The 5,796-nt window shown below is 37.6% G+C and overlaps 1 pseudogene; it reads right to left on the reverse strand.

Moving 5' to 3' along the window:
* Nucleotides 1-5,091, reverse strand: part of LOC103211604 — a 7,164-nt pseudogene extending 2,073 nt beyond the window's left edge.
* Nucleotides 5,092-5,796: the final 705 nt, after the last annotated feature.

Genomic DNA, 5,796 nt, shown 5'->3' on the forward strand with positions numbered 1-5,796 from the left:
CAGGGGTCCAAGATTATCTTCTGTGTCTGTGTTAATTGGTTTCCCTTTTCTTTGTTGAAGAGCGTCTGTGGTTGAGGTTTTTTAACAACAAATATGATTTTATTACACCCATGGACAATTCTTTCAAGTTGTGTAATTCCAAACCAGATAGGGGTTCTAAAGGACATTCCTTCTGGTGAGCCTTCCACATACAGGAACCCAAGATTTGACTCAAACACAGAATATGGAACTTTGACTGCCTCCTGGGAGCCCAAGAGATTGAGCAAATTTCAAATTAAAAGTATCCTCCACTTGCTTCCGCAGCTTGGTAATTCTGACACTGCAGTCTGCTTTTATTGGAGTATTCATTCTTGGCTGAGTAACTTCAGTTGTTATGAGTTAGAAGTTCTGGTCTTTAGTGATACATTTAATTTGATTACTCACTTGAATGACTTTTTTTTTTTTTTCCCCCCAGCGGTGGGATTCCATACCAGGAAGCACTTCTAAAAGGAATGTTCTCTTGTAGCCCTTCCATGTAGAGGTCATTAGGATGTGCCTCAAACTTCTGGTAAGGCACAGCCTTGGCTTCAGTGCTCCCCAAGGCTTCAGCAAATTTTTTGCAGAAAAGCTGATCCACCATCTTTCTTAATTTAGTGATTCTGGCATACCATTCTCCCTTTACTCCTGATGCTGGTTTATCAAGCTGTAAATCTTCACGTGTTGAATTAAAAAGTTCATGTTTCTTAATCACAAAAGCAATCTTTTCCTTTGCAAGTAATATCCTTTCAAGCCGAGGAATTCTGTATATAGATGGCCTACAAAAAGAATTCCTTCAGGAAGACTTTCTACTTAAAGATCTTCCATGTGCAACTAGAATAGGTGATATGGGATCATCACAGGACCTTTGGCTTTTATAGCCTGAGCATACTATCTTTCAAACAGCTCCTCAACTTGTTTAGGGAGATCAGTAATTTGGGCATGCTATTTGTAGAAGGTGAACTCCCTGACTGTGCGTTTTCCAACATTGGCGGGTCCGGGGACTGGCGGCTGCAGTGGCTCGCTGCTCTTTGGTCTTTTCGTAGGTGGAGAATAATCATCTTCTGCTGCCATTTCCATTTTCTTTCCTTCATTGCCCTCTGCAGAATGATGGATTCCTTGAATGTTAGTGACAGTAATCGGCATCTTCTGATTATTCCTTTACTGTCACAGCACTTTTCAATCTGCTGTACATAGGGTGGGTATGAGTTGGAACCAACTGAAAAGCACCTAACAACAATAGCAATCACCTGTTTTTTTGTTTTGTTTTCTTTTTGTTTTTTAATATCACATTACTCAGTGTGTAGAAGTATCCTCAAAACAGCACAGTGAAAATTAGAAAATAGATTGTAAGCACATTAAATATTGAGACTTTAATCATGCTTTTAATGTTGCAACATTTTGAAATATTTTGTGATATTGACTATGATTGATGCATTGGCTAGTCAAGTTCGAAAATTATGTCAGCTGTGATGGAACCATAATTTGAAATGGTACCAAAATATTTGCTCAAGTATAAAAAATAGGTATGTTTACTCAATTTTGTTAGATGTTTCAAAATCTCTTTAATGGGCAGTCTATAGTGCATGTAACTGTCTATTACAGGATTTCATTTTTCTTCAAAGGTCTTCACTTACTACAATGTGTTATCAAATCCTCAATGACATAAGAAGAGAATCTTACGATTTATTATTATTTAATATTGTTTTCAGCTTTTCCTTTTTAATAGGAAATCGATTGAGAACATTTTAATGAAGTATATATTTCCAATACTATATATAATGTTATTAGAGTACACAGTTTTGAATATATGGCTAGTCTTGAACAGGCTTATACCTGTGTAGGTATAATAGGCTCATTGGCTGTAGAATTTATAAGACTATGTGATTCAAAGACTACACATAGGAATGAAAAATAAAATGAGAAAAATTAACAAAAATATAAAATTTGGGTGGTTCAACTCGGGGGAAAAGTTAATACACTCTATTTTGTACCTGGTGAATTGAAGGCAATGATGAACTATGTAAAAGGGAACACTAAATAATAGACATTTAGACTAGAGTTTTTATGAAGATGCAGAAATAGATATTCCTTTAAAATATGACACTAAGAGAACAGGAATGAAAATTTAAGAAATGAGAATGATTGTGGTGTATTAGAAAGAAAATGTGAATATAAAAAGAGCATATCAAAGACAGAGCTTTAGGGGAAAATTTTAAAAAAGAAAAGACTACACAAGCTTTCAGAGAAGAACAATCAGAAACAGTAAAAGGAAGTAGAGCAATAAGAAAAAAAAAATTAGTAATATATCTTATTGTCATTTTCTTATTTAATTTAATTTATTATTATTATTTTTTTTTTAGTTAGACAAGGAATAAAGACTGTAGTCTTTGATCCACCCTCCTTCTTTACTTTTGCTAGGGTTGGGTCTCTCCTTTCCATTGGATGACATTCCTCATATCCCCCCATTATAAGCCTGCAAGCATGTATAGATTCGGCCATTGCTATTATTGTCCCTCAAAGGGTTGCTTCACTCCAGAAGTATTCCGACTTCTGCACCCTTGGCTCTGGCTAGGACTTTTTTTCACACCAATCCATCTAAATGTTTCTAACTCGTTGAACTATAAGCCTTTCTTAATGATTCCACCTATGATGATTTTTTCTGTGTACAAACTCTCTTACCATTGTATTTATTTTCTAAATTTAGGAAATGAATAACAACTCTCTTGTATTCTCTTCAGTCATTTTATGAGTATACTTTTTGCATCCATGTTGAGGCTGCATGTTTTCTTAGCAAGAGGTTAGATCATATCTTTCTCTACCTTCTCATAGGAACCTATTGGGTTGTTGGATACAGAATTGGTCTTTCTTATATGTATGCTATGATTTGGAATAGGAGCTGTGGTAGCATAGTGCCTAAGGCACTTGACTGCTAACCAGAAGTCTGGCAGTTCAAACCCACCAGCTACTCCTCGGAAGGAAGGTTGGGCAATCCTACTTCTGCAGTGATGCTGCCTCGGAAACCCAAGGAGGGGTCACTATGAGTCGGGAGTGACTCGACAGAAAATAACAACAACAACAACATGATTTGGAAAGCAACATTTTCAGATTTGTCAAATGGCATGACTTAAATCAATGGAATGACACTCTTTTTTCTTGTCCAAATTTACCCCATTAATATACACAAAATTTGTTTTTCCCCTCTTTCATGGCTCTATTGTCTGACTGGGTAAAATGCATTGATTAGCTTCACAACATTTCTTTTAATTTGACTACCTGGACACAACTGAAAGAGACAAATGCTGAGACTCAAGTGGAGGCAAAATTCATTTTCTAATAGATCTTTTTCTACTTTATATGATACTTTGATGCACTTTAAAAGGGAATAAATTTCAAGCCTCCTCTAATGTGGTTAATTTTAAACATAGCTATTTATAAAATAGAATTATGGCAATGAAATAATAAGGCAATTACATATTGGCTACATGCACATGTCTTCATATTCTTCACAAAAATGTTCCTTCTTAAAAAAAAGATAGCACTTAATGAAATTCTTAGCTCAGTGTACAATAACTTCATTGACAGGGTGAAGCTCTTAGAAAGACATAAGCATACCCATTATAAGAAACTGATGATCAATAGTAAATTGTGATGAATACATAGAAGCTATTTATTGGGGTTGTTCTTGTTGTTGTTATGTGCCGTTGAGTCAAACCCAACTCATAGTGACCCCTCCTTGGGTTTCTGAGGCAGTATCACTATGGAAGTAGGATTGCCCAACCTTCCTTTTGAGGAGGGGCTGGTGGGTTTGAACCGCCAGCCATCTGGTTAGCAGGCAAGTGTCTTAGCCACTATGCTACCAGAGCTCCCATTTATTGGGTACTAACAGATAATTATGTACTAAACTTACTGTAGAATGCTTCAGCATAAATTAGATGAATAATTTTCCTGTTAAGAATTTTAAAGGGAAAAATAACATTGACTATATTCTTATAACTAGAGGCCAATAAGAAAACATTTTCTATTATCCCAAACAAGACTTAAAGAGATATTTTAAGTGCACTGCATTTTTAGATGAACATATCAATTTTGAGTCAAATTTCTTTTCATTGAGCCACCAGTCAGGCTTGACTTTAGTGGTATGATAGAATTCTGTCATAAAGCTCTGGTAGCATAGTGGCTAAGGCACTTGACTGCTACCCAGAAGGCTGGCGGTTCAAACCCACCAGCCACTCCTCGGAAGGAAGGTTGGGCAATCCTACTTCCGTAGTGATACTGCCTCGGAAACCCAAGGAGGGGTCGCTATGAGTCGGGGCCGACTCGACGGCAAACAACAACAACAACAACAACCTAATCTGGATATATATTTAATAGGTCAGGCCTATGCCATACAAACCTACCAATTGCTTCACATTTTTCTTTTCTTTTTTTTGAAAATCATAGTCATTTCTCAGCATCCAAAGAAAGTTCTCTTACTGTAAAATTATAATGAAAACAGAGAGACGTACGCAGCTGTAAATATTGGCATTTCCTTATAAGCAAAGTAATAGAGATATTTTTCATTTGTTTTGACAAGCTGAAGACAGATGCCTCACAGATATTTTCTTTATAAAATTCCAAATAACTAAAAACTTTGGAAGATTTGATTAAATTGCATTTACTTAACAAGAAATTATTGTTAGTATTTACATTCCCTGTATACTCTTTCGATGCTAGCGTTCCTACCATTTTGAAGAATGTTAGTGTGCTTTAAAGTTCCCCCAAAGAAATGTACTAGTAAAAACACCATTAGAAAAGAACACATCTCTAGAGAGTGATTCCCTGGCAAACTTGTAACATAAAATTTAAAAATAAAAATAAAAATAAAACTTTCTTTGATGCTTTCTTATTTGCCAACTAAGATCTCACATTTCTTGTCCTACCATTCACTGATGTAAAATAATTTATACAGATTGATTTCCTGTTGATCATAGTGCTTGATTTCCTAGAAGACCTTTTTGCAGCACTTTCACTCAAATTTAGCCTACTTAGAAGCCCCTCAAGCTCTAAATCAATCCCTTTACCAGGGGTGACCATGCTTGTTTGGTTGTGTAGACTGTGCACTGTCTGCATCCAGTCACCCATCTAAGGAGTGGAAGATAGCCAGAAATTCACCCAATTTTTTATTTGCAAGTCAATGGTGCCTTGCTCCCATCTGCCTTCCTGAGCCTACCTCCTTTCCTTAACTAATATCTCCCTTCTTTTTCTGAAATTTAATATCTGTAAAATACTCTTGTTTTATGATAACTTAATGTGATGTGCTGCAAGACACAACTTAATCGTGATGTGCTGCAAGATGGCTGCTGGTCACTTTTCCCAGGGTCGTTGCTCCATAGAGTAGTAGCGGCGGGAGGTGCAGCTACCAGAGAATAACAGTTGCCACTGACGGGTCAGCCCCAGGGTTACAGGTGAGGAGAGACAAGGCAGGGACACCCAGAGTAGCAGGCCAGAAGAGCAGGAGAAAGTGATAAAATCCAGGAACCCAGAGAGAAGAGCAATCAGCCAAAGGGATTAGGTGAGGAGGGGAAACTCAGGCCCACCCACAGTAGCAGGCCGGAAGAGCAGGGAAAGGGGATAAAAGCCTTGAACCCGGAGAGAAGAGCAGCCAGCCCCAGGGTTACAGGTGAGGAGAGACAACGCAGGGATGCCCAGAGTAGCAGGCCGGAAGAGCAGGAGAAAGGGGATTAAAAGCCACAAAGCCAGACAGAGGAACAATCAGCCACAGGGACCCAGGTGGGGGTG

The sequence above is a fragment of the Orycteropus afer genome, unplaced genomic scaffold (assembly GCF_000298275.1).
Source record: "Orycteropus afer afer isolate SDZICR_OR568_19922 unplaced genomic scaffold, OryAfe1.0 scaffold00764, whole genome shotgun sequence".
NCBI classification, from domain to species: domain Eukaryota; kingdom Metazoa; phylum Chordata; class Mammalia; order Tubulidentata; family Orycteropodidae; genus Orycteropus; species Orycteropus afer.